Genomic DNA, 12,214 nt, shown 5'->3' with positions numbered 1-12,214 from the left:
GCAAAGAGCAGAGGGCCATATGCCCAATGCAAAACAAGCCGCCGTTTCCGTGGTGTAGTGGTCATCACGTTCTCCTCACACGCGAAAGGTCCCCAGTTCGAAACTGGGCGGAAACACTCCAGGCTGACGTTGAGCTTTTCTCCACTCCTTGGCTGTGAACCACGCCCTTGTACATGTATGTAGGAGCTGACTTCCATCCCAACCTCTTTACAAATGTCTTCAAACTCTTTCATTGTGATCAAAGTCAACTCCTGATGAAGCCGTCAGACCAAGATCATCTGCAAAGAGCAGAGGGCCATATGCCCAATGCCAAACAAGCCGCCGTTTCCGTGGTGTAGTGGTCATCACGTTCGCCTCACACGCGAAAGGTCCCCAGTTCGAAACTGGGCGGAAACAATATCGTTTTTTTTTTGGTTTACTCTGCAGCGGAATATCTTCTCTCGATTGGTCATTAAAGACCACTCGTCTAGTTTCTGCAAAATTCAACTCTCTGATGAAGCCAACAGATTTATTCGTGGCTTATTAACAAGAAACTCCCCGTCAGGGAATCGAACCCTGGTCTTCTGCGTGACAAGCAGAGATACTGTCCACTATACTAACGAGGACTCCTTGAGTATACTTAATTGGCAGGTATCTGGCCGGGGTTAAGAGGAGGTATGCACTATAATTCTGTATTATTGGGGATGAACATCACTCCGGGCCAACGTTGAGAATTTCTCCACTCCTTGGCTGAGAACCACGGTCTCGTACATGTATGTAGGAGCTGACTTCCATCCCAACCTCTTTACAAATGTCTTCAAACTCTTTCATTGTGATCAAAGTCAACTCCTGATGAAGCCGTCAGACCAAGATCATCTGCAAAGAGCAGAGGGCCATATGCCCAATGCCAAACAAGCCGCCGTTTCCGTGGTGTAGTGGTCATCACGTTCGCCTCACACGCGAAAGGTCCCCAGTTCGAAACTGGGCGGAAACACTCCAGGCTGACGTTGAGCTTTTCTCCACTCCTTGGCTGAGAACCACGCCCTTGTACATGTATGTAGGAGCTGACTTCCATCCCAACCTCTTTACAAATGTCTTCAAACTCTTTCATTGTGATCAAAGTCAACTCCTGATGAAGCCGTCAGACCAAGATCATCTGCAAAGAGCAGAGGGCCATATGCCCAATGCCAAACAAGCCGCCGTTTCCGTGGTGTAGTGGTCATCACGTTCGCCTCACACGCGAAAGGTCCCCAGTTCGAAATTGGGCGGAAACAATATCGGTTTTTTTTTGGTTTACTCTGCAGCGGAATATCTTCTCTCAATTGGTCATTAAAGACCACTCGTCTAGTTTCTGCAAAATTCAACTCTCTGATGAAGCCAACAGATTTATTCGTGGCTTATTAACAAGAAACTCCCCGTCAGGGAATCGAACCCTGGTCTTCTGAGTGACAAGCAGAGATACTGTCCACTATACTAACGAGGACTCCTTCAGTATATTTAATTGGCAGGTATCTGGCCGGGGTTAAGAGGAGGTATGCACTATAATTCTGTATTATTGGGGATGAACATCACTCCGGGCCAACGTTGAGAATTTCTCCACTCCTTGGCTGAGAACCACGCCCTTGTACATGTATGTAGGAGCTGACTTCCATCCCAACCTCTTTACAAATGTCTTCAAACTCTTTCATTGTGATCAAAGTCAACTCCTGATGAAGCCGTCGGACCAAGATCATCTGCAAAGAGCAGAGGGCCATATGCCCAATGCAAAACAAGCCGCCGTTTCCGTGGTGTAGTGGTCATCACGTTCTCCTCACACGCGAAAGGTCCCCAGTTCGAAACTGGGCGGAAACACTCCAGGCTGACGTTGAGCTTTTCTCCACTCCTTGGCTGTGAACCACGCCCTTGTACATGTATGTAGGAGCTGACTTCCATCCCAACCTCTTTACAAATGTCTTCAAACTCTTTCATTGTGATCAAAGTCAACTCCTGATGAAGCCGTCAGACCAAGATCATCTGCAAAGAGCAGAGGGCCATATGCCCAATGCCAAACAAGCCGCCGTTTCCGTGGTGTAGTGGTCATCACGTTCGCCTCACACGCGAAAGGTCCCCAGTTCGAAACTGGGCGGAAACAATATCGTTTTTTTTTTGGTTTACTCTGCAGCGGAATATCTTCTCTCGATTGGTCATTAAAGACCACTCGTCTAGTTTCTGCAAAATTCAACTCTCTGATGAAGCCAACAGATTTATTCGTGGCTTATTAACAAGAAACTCCCCGTCAGGGAATCGAACCCTGGTCTTCTGCGTGACAAGCAGAGATACTGTCCACTATACTAACGAGGACTCCTTGAGTATACTTAATTGGCAGGTATCTGGCCGGGGTTAAGAGGAGGTATGCACTATAATTCTGTATTATTGGGGATGAACATCACTCCGGGCCAACGTTGAGAATTTCTCCACTCCTTGGCTGAGAACCACGGTCTCGTACATGTATGTAGGAGCTGACTTCCATCCCAACCTCTTTACAAATGTCTTCAAACTCTTTCATTGTGATCAAAGTCAACTCCTGATGAAGCCGTCAGACCAAGATCATCTGCAAAGAGCAGAGGGCCATATGCCCAATGCCAAACAAGCCGCCGTTTCCGTGGTGTAGTGGTCATCACGTTCGCCTCACACGCGAAAGGTCCCCAGTTCGAAACTGGGCGGAAACACTCCAGGCTGACGTTGAGCTTTTCTCCACTCCTTGGCTGAGAACCACGCCCTTGTACATGTATGTAGGAGCTGACTTCCATCCCAACCTCTTTACAAATGTCTTCAAACTCTTTCATTGTGATCAAAGTCAACTCCTGATGAAGCCGTCAGACCAAGATCATCTGCAAAGAGCAGAGGGCCATATGCCCAATGCCAAACAAGCCGCCGTTTCCGTGGTGTAGTGGTCATCACGTTCGCCTCACACGCGAAAGGTCCCCAGTTTGAAACTGGGCGGAAACAATATCGTTTTTTTTTTGGTTTACTCTGCAGCGGAATATCTTCTCTCGATTGGTCATTAAAGACCACTCGTCTAGTTTCTGCAAAATTCAACTCTCTGATGAAGCCAACAGATTTATTCGTGGCTTATTAACAAGAAACTCCCCGTCAGGGAATCGAACCCTGGTCTTCTGCGTGACAAGCAGAGATACTGTCCACTATACTAACGAGGACTCCTTGAGTATATTTAATTGGCAGGTATCTGGCCGGGGTTAAGAGGAGGTATGCACTATAATTCTGTATTATTGGGGATGAACATCACTCCGGGCCAACGTTGAGAATTTCTCCACTCCTTGGCTGAGAACCACGGTCTCGTACATGTATGTAGGAGCTGACTTCCATCCCAACCTCTTTACAAATGTCTTCAAACTCTTTCATTGTGATCAAAGTCAACTCCTGATGAAGCCGTCAGACCAAGATCATCTGCAAAGAGCAGAGGGCCATATGCCCAATGCCAAACAAGCCGCCGTTTCCGTGGTGTAGTGGTCATCACGTTCGCCTCACACGCGAAAGGTCCCCAGTTCGAAACTGGGCGGAAACAATATCGTTTTTTTTTTGGTTTACTCTGCAGCGGAATATCTTCTCTCGATTGGTCATTAAAGACCACTCGTCTAGTTTCTGCAAAATTCAACTCTCTGATGAAGCCAACAGATTTATTCGTGGCTTATTAACAAGAAACTCCCCGTCAGGGAATCGAACCCTGGTCTTCTGCGTGACAAGCAGAGATACTGTCCACTATACTAAAGGGGACTCCTTGAGTATATTTAATTGGCAGGTATCTGGCCGTGGTTAAGAGGAGGTATGCACTATAATTCTGTATTATTGGGGATGAACATCACTCCGGGCCAACGTTGAGAATTTCTCCACTCCTTGGCTGAGAACCACGGTCTCGTACATGTATGTAGGAGCTGACTTCCATCCCAACCTCTTTACAAATGTCTTCAAACTCTTTCATTGTGATCAAAGTCAACTCCTGATGAAGCCGTCAGACCAAGATCATCTGCAAAGAGCAGAGGGCCATATGCCCAATGCCAAACAAGCCGCCGTTTCCGTGGTGTAGTGGTCATCACGTTCGCCTCACACGCGAAAGGTCCCCAGTTCGAAACTGGGCGGAAACACTCCAGGCTGACGTTGAGCTTTTCTCCACTCCTTGGCTGAGAACCACGCCCTTGTACATGTATGTAGGAGCTGACTTCCATCCCAACCTCTTTACAAATGTCTTCAAACTCTTTCATTGTGATCAAAGTCAACTCCTGATGAAGCCGTCAGACCAAGATCATCTGCAAAGAGCAGAGGGCCATATGCCCAATGCCAAACAAGCCGCCGTTTCCGTGGTGTAGTGGTCATCACGTTCGCCTCACACGCGAAAGGTCCCCAGTTCGAAACTGGGCGGAAACAATATCGTTTTTTTTTTGGTTTACTCTGCAGCGGAATATCTTCTCTCGATTGGTCATTAAAGACCACTCGTCTAGTTTCTGCAAAATTCAACTCTCTGATGAAGCCAACAGATTTATTCGTGGCTTATTAACAAGAAACTCCCCGTCAGGGAATCGAACCCTGGTCTTCTGCGTGACAAGCAGAGATACTGTCCACTATACTAACGAGGACTCCTTGAGTATATTTAATTGGCAGGTATCTGGCCGGGGTTAAGAGGAGGTATGCACTATAATTCTGTATTATTGGGGATGAACATCACTCCGGGCCAACGTTGAGAATTTCTCCACTCCTTGGCTGAGAACCACGGTCTCGTACATGTATGTAGGAGCTGAATTCCATCCCAACCTCTTTACAAATGTCTTCAAACTCTTTCATTGTGATCAAAGTCAACTCCTGATGAAGCCGTCAGACCAAGATCATCTGCAAAGAGCAGAGGGCCATATGCCCAATGCCAAACAAGCCGCCGTTTCCGTGGTGTAGTGGTCATCACGTTCGCCTCACACGCGAAAGGTCCCCAGTTCGAAACTGGGCGGAAACACTCCAGGCTGACGTTGAGCTTTTCTCCACTCCTTGGCTGAGAACCACGCCCTTGTACATGTATGTAGGAGCTGACTTCCATCCCAACCTCTTTACAAATGTCTTCAAACTCTTTCATTGTGATCAAAGTCAACTCCTGATGAAGCCGTCAGACCAAGATCATCTGCAAAGAGCAGAGGGCCATATGCCCAATGCCAAACAAGCCGCCGTTTCCGTGGTGTAGTGGTCATCACGTTCGCCTCACACGCGAAAGGTCCCCAGTTCGAAACTGGGCGGAAACAATATCGTTTTTTTTTTGGTTTACTCTGCAGCGGAATATCTTCTCTCGATTGGTCATTAAAGACCACTCGTCTAGTTTCTGCAAAATTCAACTCTCTGATGAAGCCAACAGATTTATTCGTGGCTTATTAACAAGAAACTCCCCGTCAGGGAATCGAACCCTGGTCTTCTGCGTGACAAGCAGAGATACTGTCCACTATACTAAAGGGGACTCCTTGAGTATATTTAATTGGCAGGTATCTGGCCGTGGTTAAGAGGAGGTATGCACTATAATTCTGTATTATTGGGGATGAACATCACTCCGGGCCAACGTTGAGAATTTCTCCACTCCTTGGCTGAGAACCACGGTCTCGTACATGTATGTAGGAGCTGACTTCCATCCCAACCTCTTTACAAATGTCTTCAAACTCTTTCATTGTGATCAAAGTCAACTCCTGATGAAGCCGTCAGACCAAGATCATCTGCAAAGAGCAGAGGGCCATATGCCCAATGCCAAACAAGCCGCCGTTTCCGTGGTGTAGTGGTCATCACGTTCACCTCACACGCGAAAGGTCCCCAGTTCGAAACTGGGCGGAAACACTCCAGGCTGACGTTGAGCTTTTCTCCACTCCTTGGCTGAGAACCACGCCCTTGTACATGTATGTAGGAGCTGACTTCCATCCCAACCTCTTTACAAATGTCTTCAAACTCTTTCATTGTGATCAAAGTCAACTCCTGATGAAGCCGTCAGACCAAGATCATCTGCAAAGAGCAGAGGGCCATATGCCCAATGCCAAACAAGCCGCCGTTTCCGTGGTGTAGTGGTCATCACGTTCGCCTCACACGCGAAAGGTCCCCAGTTCGAAACTGGGCGGAAACAATATCGTTTTTTTTTTGGTTTACTCTGCAGCGGAATATCTTCTCTCGATTGGTCATTAAAGACCACTCGTCTAGTTTCTGCAAAATTCAACTCTCTGATGAAGCCAACAGATTTATTCGTGGCTTATTAACAAGAAACTCCCCGTCAGGGAATCGAACCCTGGTCTTCTGCGTGACAAGCAGAGATACTGTCCACTATACTAACGAGGACTCCTTGAGTATATTTAATTGGCAGGTATCTGGCCGGGGTTAAGAGGAGGTATGCACTATAATTCTGTATTATTGGGGATGAACATCACTCCGGGCCAACGTTGAGAATTTCTCCACTCCTTGGCTGAGAACCACGGTCTCGTACATGTATGTAGGAGCTGACTTCCATCCCAACCTCTTTACAAATGTCTTCAAACTCTTTCATTGTGATCAAAGTCAACTCCTGATGAAGCCGTCAGACCAAGATCATCTGCAAAGAGCAGAGGGCCATATGCCCAATGCCAAACAAGCCGCCGTTTCCGTGGTGTAGTGGTCATCACGTTCGCCTCACACGCGAAAGGTCCCCAGTTCGAAACTGGGCGGAAACACTCCAGGCTGACGTTGAGCTTTTCTCCACTCCTTGGCTGAGAACCACGCCCTTGTACATGTATGTAGGAGCTGACTTCCATCCCAACCTCTTTACAAATGTCTTCAAACTCTTTCATTGTGATCAAAGTCAACTCCTGATGAAGCCGTCAGACCAAGATCATCTGCAAAGAGCAGAGGGCCATATGCCCAATGCCAAACAAGCCGCCGTTTCCGTGGTGTAGTGGTCATCACGTTCGCCTCACACGCGAAAGGTCCCCAGTTTGAAACTGGGCGGAAACAATATCGTTTTTTTTTTGGTTTACTCTGCAGCGGAATATCTTCTCTCGATTGGTCATTAAAGACCACTCGTCTAGTTTCTGCAAAATTCAACTCTCTGATGAAGCCAACAGATTTATTCGTGGCTTATTAACAAGAAACTCCCCGTCAGGGAATCGAACCCTGGTCTTCTGCGTGACAAGCAGAGATACTGTCCACTATACTAACGAGGACTCCTTGAGTATATTTAATTGGCAGGTATCTGGCCGGGGTTAAGAGGAGGTATGCACTATAATTCTGTATTATTGGGGATGAACATCACTCCGGGCCAACGTTGAGAATTTCTCCACTCCTTGGCTGAGAACCACGGTCTCGTACATGTATGTAGGAGCTGACTTCCATCCCAACCTCTTTACAAATGTCTTCAAACTCTTTCATTGTGATCAAAGTCAACTCCTGATGAAGCCGTCAGACCAAGATCATCTGCAAAGAGCAGAGGGCCATATGCCCAATGCCAAACAAGCCGCCGTTTCCGTGGTGTAGTGGTCATCACGTTCGCCTCACACGCGAAAGGTCCCCAGTTCGAAACTGGGCGGAAACAATATCGTTTTTTTTTTGGTTTACTCTGCAGCGGAATATCTTCTCTCGATTGGTCATTAAAGACCACTCGTCTAGTTTCTGCAAAATTCAACTCTCTGATGAAGCCAACAGATTTATTCGTGGCTTATTAACAAGAAACTCCCCGTCAGGGAATCGAACCCTGGTCTTCTGCGTGACAAGCAGAGATACTGTCCACTATACTAAAGGGGACTCCTTGAGTATATTTAATTGGCAGGTATCTGGCCGTGGTTAAGAGGAGGTATGCACTATAATTCTGTATTATTGGGGATGAACATCACTCCGGGCCAACGTTGAGAATTTCTCCACTCCTTGGCTGAGAACCACGGTCTCGTACATGTATGTAGGAGCTGACTTCCATCCCAACCTCTTTACAAATGTCTTCAAACTCTTTCATTGTGATCAAAGTCAACTCCTGATGAAGCCGTCAGACCAAGATCATCTGCAAAGAGCAGAGGGCCATATGCCCAATGCCAAACAAGCCGCCGTTTCCGTGGTGTAGTGGTCATCACGTTCGCCTCACACGCGAAAGGTCCCCAGTTCGAAACTGGGCGGAAACACTCCAGGCTGACGTTGAGCTTTTCTCCACTCCTTGGCTGAGAACCACGCCCTTGTACATGTATGTAGGAGCTGACTTCCATCCCAACCTCTTTACAAATGTCTTCAAACTCTTTCATTGTGATCAAAGTCAACTCCTGATGAAGCCGTCAGACCAAGATCATCTGCAAAGAGCAGAGGGCCATATGCCCAATGCCAAACAAGCCGCCGTTTCCGTGGTGTAGTGGTCATCACGTTCGCCTCACACGCGAAAGGTCCCCAGTTCGAAACTGGGCGGAAACAATATCGTTTTTTTTTTGGTTTACTCTGCAGCGGAATATCTTCTCTCGATTGGTCATTAAAGACCACTCGTCTAGTTTCTGCAAAATTCAACTCTCTGATGAAGCCAACAGATTTATTCGTGGCTTATTAACAAGAAACTCCCCGTCAGGGAATCGAACCCTGGTCTTCTGCGTGACAAGCAGAGATACTGTCCACTATACTAACGAGGACTCCTTGAGTATATTTAATTGGCAGGTATCTGGCCGGGGTTAAGAGGAGGTATGCACTATAATTCTGTATTATTGGGGATGAACATCACTCCGGGCCAACGTTGAGAATTTCTCCACTCCTTGGCTGAGAACCACGGTCTCGTACATGTATGTAGGAGCTGAATTCCATCCCAACCTCTTTACAAATGTCTTCAAACTCTTTCATTGTGATCAAAGTCAACTCCTGATGAAGCCGTCAGACCAAGATCATCTGCAAAGAGCAGAGGGCCATATGCCCAATGCCAAACAAGCCGCCGTTTCCGTGGTGTAGTGGTCATCACGTTCGCCTCACACGCGAAAGGTCCCCAGTTCGAAACTGGGCGGAAACACTCCAGGCTGACGTTGAGCTTTTCTCCACTCCTTGGCTGAGAACCACGCCCTTGTACATGTATGTAGGAGCTGACTTCCATCCCAACCTCTTTACAAATGTCTTCAAACTCTTTCATTGTGATCAAAGTCAACTCCTGATGAAGCCGTCAGACCAAGATCATCTGCAAAGAGCAGAGGGCCATATGCCCAATGCCAAACAAGCCGCCGTTTCCGTGGTGTAGTGGTCATCACGTTTGCCTCACACGCGAAAGGTCCCCAGTTCGAAACTGGGCGGAAACAATATCGTTTTTTTTTTGGTTTACTCTGCAGCGGAATATCTTCTCTCGATTGGTCATTAAAGACCACTCGTCTAGTTTCTGCAAAATTCAACTCTCTGATGAAGCCAACAGATTTATTCGTGGCTTATTAACAAGAAACTCCCCGTCAGGGAATCGAACCCTGGTCTTCTGCGTGACAAGCAGAGATACTGTCCACTATACTAAAGGGGACTCCTTGAGTATATTTAATTGGCAGGTATCTGGCCGTGGTTAAGAGGAGGTATGCACTATAATTCTGTATTATTGGGGATGAACATCACTCCGGGCCAACGTTGAGAATTTCTCCACTCCTTGGCTGAGAACCACGGTCTCGTACATGTATGTAGGAGCTGACTTCCATCCCAACCTCTTTACAAATGTCTTCAAACTCTTTCATTGTGATCAAAGTCAACTCCTGATGAAGCCGTCAGACCAAGATCATCTGCAAAGAGCAGAGGGCCATATGCCCAATGCCAAACAAGCCGCCGTTTCCGTGGTGTAGTGGTCATCACGTTCGCCTCACACGCGAAAGGTCCCCAGTTCGAAACTGGGCGGAAACACTCCAGGCTGACGTTGAGCTTTTCTCCACTCCTTGGCTGAGAACCACGCCCTTGTACATGTATGTAGGAGCTGACTTCCATCCCAACCTCTTTACAAATGTCTTCAAACTCTTTCATTGTGATCAAAGTCAACTCCTGATGAAGCCGTCAGACCAAGATCATCTGCAAAGAGCAGAGGGCCATATGCCCAATGCCAAACAAGCCGCCGTTTCCGTGGTGTAGTGGTCATCACGTTCGCCTCACACGCGAAAGGTCCCCAGTTCGAAACTGGGCGGAAACAATATCGTTTTTTTTTTGGTTTACTCTGCAGCGGAATATCTTCTCTCGATTGGTCATTAAAGACCACTCGTCTAGTTTCTGCAAAATTCAACTCTCTGATGAAGCCAACAGATTTATTCGTGGCTTATTAACAAGAAACTCCCCGTCAGGGAATCGAACCCTGGTCTTCTGCGTGACAAGCAGAGATACTGTCCACTATACTAACGAGGACTCCGTGAGTATATTTAATTGGCAGGTATCTGGCCGGGGTTAAGAGGAGGTATGCACTATAATTCTGTATTATTGGGGATGAACATCACTCCGGGCCAACGTTGAGAATTTCTCCACTCCTTGGCTGAGAACCACGGTCTCGTACATGTATGTAGGAGCTGACTTCCATCCCAACCTCTTTACAAATGTCTTCAAACTCTTTCATTGTGATCAAAGTCAACTCCTGATGAAGCCGTCAGACCAAGATCATCTGCAAAGAGCAGAGGGCCATATGCCCAATGCCAAACAAGCCGCCGTTTCCGTGGTGTAGTGGTCATCACGTTCGCCTCACACGCGAAAGGTCCCCAGTTCGAAACTGGGCGGAAACACTCCAGGCTGACGTTGAGCTTTTCTCCACTCCTTGGCTGAGAACCACGCCCTTGTACATGTATGTAGGAGCTGACTTCCATCCCAACCTCTTTACAAATGTCTTCAAACTCTTTCATTGTGATCAAAGTCAACTCCTGATGAAGCCGTCAGACCAAGATCATCTGCAAAGAGCAGAGGGCCATATGCCCAATGCCAAACAAGCCGCCGTTTCCGTGGTGTAGTGGTCATCACGTTCGCCTCACACGCGAAAGGTCCCCAGTTTGAAACTGGGCGGAAACAATATCGTTTTTTTTTTGGTTTACTCTGCAGCGGAATATCTTCTCTCGATTGGTCATTAAAGACCACTCGTCTAGTTTCTGCAAAATTCAACTCTCTGATGAAGCCAACAGATTTATTCGTGGCTTATTAACAAGAAACTCCCCGTCAGGGAATCGAACCCTGGTCTTCTGCGTGACAAGCAGAGATACTGTCCACTATACTAACGAGGACTCCTTGAGTATATTTAATTGGCAGGTATCTGGCCGGGGTTAAGAGGAGGTATGCACTATAATTCTGTATTATTGGGGATGAACATCACTCCGGGCCAACGTTGAGAATTTCTCCACTCCTTGGCTGAGAACCACGGTCTCGTACATGTATGTAGGAGCTGACTTCCATCCCAACCTCTTTACAAATGTCTTCAAACTCTTTCATTGTGATCAAAGTCAACTCCTGATGAAGCCGTCAGACCAAGATCATCTGCAAAGAGCAGAGGGCCATATGCCCAATGCCAAACAAGCCGCCGTTTCCGTGGTGTAGTGGTCATCACGTTCGCCTCACACGCGAAAGGTCCCCAGTTCGAAACTGGGCGGAAACAATATCGTTTTTTTTTTGGTTTACTCTGCAGCGGAATATCTTCTCTCGATTGGTCATTAAAGACCACTCGTCTAGTTTCTGCAAAATTCAACTCTCTGATGAAGCCAACAGATTTATTCGTGGCTTATTAACAAGAAACTCCCCGTCAGGGAATCGAACCCTGGTCTTCTGCGTGACAAGCAGAGATACTGTCCACTATACTAAAGGGGACTCCTTGAGTATATTTAATTGGCAGGTATCTGGCCGTGGTTAAGAGGAGGTATGCACTATAATTCTGTATTATTGGGGATGAACATCACTCCGGGCCAACGTTGAGAATTTCTCCACTCCTTGGCTGAGAACCACGGTCTCGTACATGTATGTAGGAGCTGACTTCCATCCCAACCTCTTTACAAATGTCTTCAAACTCTTTCATTGTGATCAAAGTCAACTCCTGATGAAGCCGTCAGACCAAGATCATCTGCAAAGAGCAGAGGGCCATATGCCCAATGCCAAACAAGCCGCCGTTTCCGTGGTGTAGTGGTCATCACGTTCGCCTCACACGCGAAAGGTCCCCAGTTCGAAACTGGGCGGAAACACTCCAGGCTGACGTTGAGCTTTTCTCCACTCCTTGGCTGAGAACCACGCCCTTGTACATGTATGTAGGAGCTGACTTCCATCC

At 47.3% G+C, this 12,214-nt stretch overlaps 9 non-coding genes across 9 annotated transcripts; all 9 read right to left on the bottom strand.

Moving 5' to 3' along the window:
- Positions 1–533: 533 nt before the first annotated feature.
- trnad-guc (transfer RNA aspartic acid (anticodon GUC)) lies at positions 534–605 on the bottom strand. The gene has a single exon. It is a non-coding gene; the product is annotated as a tRNA-Asp (tRNA).
- A 1,642-nt stretch (positions 606–2,247) lies between these two features.
- On the bottom strand, positions 2,248–2,319 carry trnad-guc (transfer RNA aspartic acid (anticodon GUC)). The gene has a single exon. It is a non-coding gene; the product is annotated as a tRNA-Asp (tRNA).
- A 785-nt stretch (positions 2,320–3,104) lies between these two features.
- trnad-guc (transfer RNA aspartic acid (anticodon GUC)) lies at positions 3,105–3,176 on the bottom strand. Its single transcript has one exon. It is a non-coding gene; the product is annotated as a tRNA-Asp (tRNA).
- Positions 3,177–4,538: 1,362 nt separating this feature from the next.
- trnad-guc (transfer RNA aspartic acid (anticodon GUC)) lies at positions 4,539–4,610 on the bottom strand. The gene has a single exon. It is a non-coding gene; the product is annotated as a tRNA-Asp (tRNA).
- A 1,642-nt stretch (positions 4,611–6,252) lies between these two features.
- trnad-guc (transfer RNA aspartic acid (anticodon GUC)) lies at positions 6,253–6,324 on the bottom strand. The gene has a single exon. It is a non-coding gene; the product is annotated as a tRNA-Asp (tRNA).
- Positions 6,325–7,109: 785 nt separating this feature from the next.
- On the bottom strand, positions 7,110–7,181 carry trnad-guc (transfer RNA aspartic acid (anticodon GUC)). The gene has a single exon. It is a non-coding gene; the product is annotated as a tRNA-Asp (tRNA).
- A 1,362-nt stretch (positions 7,182–8,543) lies between these two features.
- Positions 8,544–8,615, bottom strand: trnad-guc (transfer RNA aspartic acid (anticodon GUC)). The gene has a single exon. It is a non-coding gene; the product is annotated as a tRNA-Asp (tRNA).
- Positions 8,616–10,257: 1,642 nt separating this feature from the next.
- On the bottom strand, positions 10,258–10,329 carry trnad-guc (transfer RNA aspartic acid (anticodon GUC)). The gene has a single exon. It is a non-coding gene; the product is annotated as a tRNA-Asp (tRNA).
- Positions 10,330–11,114: 785 nt separating this feature from the next.
- Positions 11,115–11,186, bottom strand: trnad-guc (transfer RNA aspartic acid (anticodon GUC)). The gene has a single exon. It is a non-coding gene; the product is annotated as a tRNA-Asp (tRNA).
- Positions 11,187–12,214: the final 1,028 nt, after the last annotated feature.

This window comes from Pungitius pungitius, unplaced genomic scaffold (genome assembly GCF_949316345.1).
Source record: "Pungitius pungitius unplaced genomic scaffold, fPunPun2.1 scaffold_25, whole genome shotgun sequence".
In the NCBI taxonomy this organism is placed as follows: domain Eukaryota; kingdom Metazoa; phylum Chordata; class Actinopteri; order Perciformes; family Gasterosteidae; genus Pungitius; species Pungitius pungitius.
The sequence above is the reverse complement of the archived record's forward strand: the minus strand, read 5'-3'. Positions and strand labels throughout refer to the sequence as shown.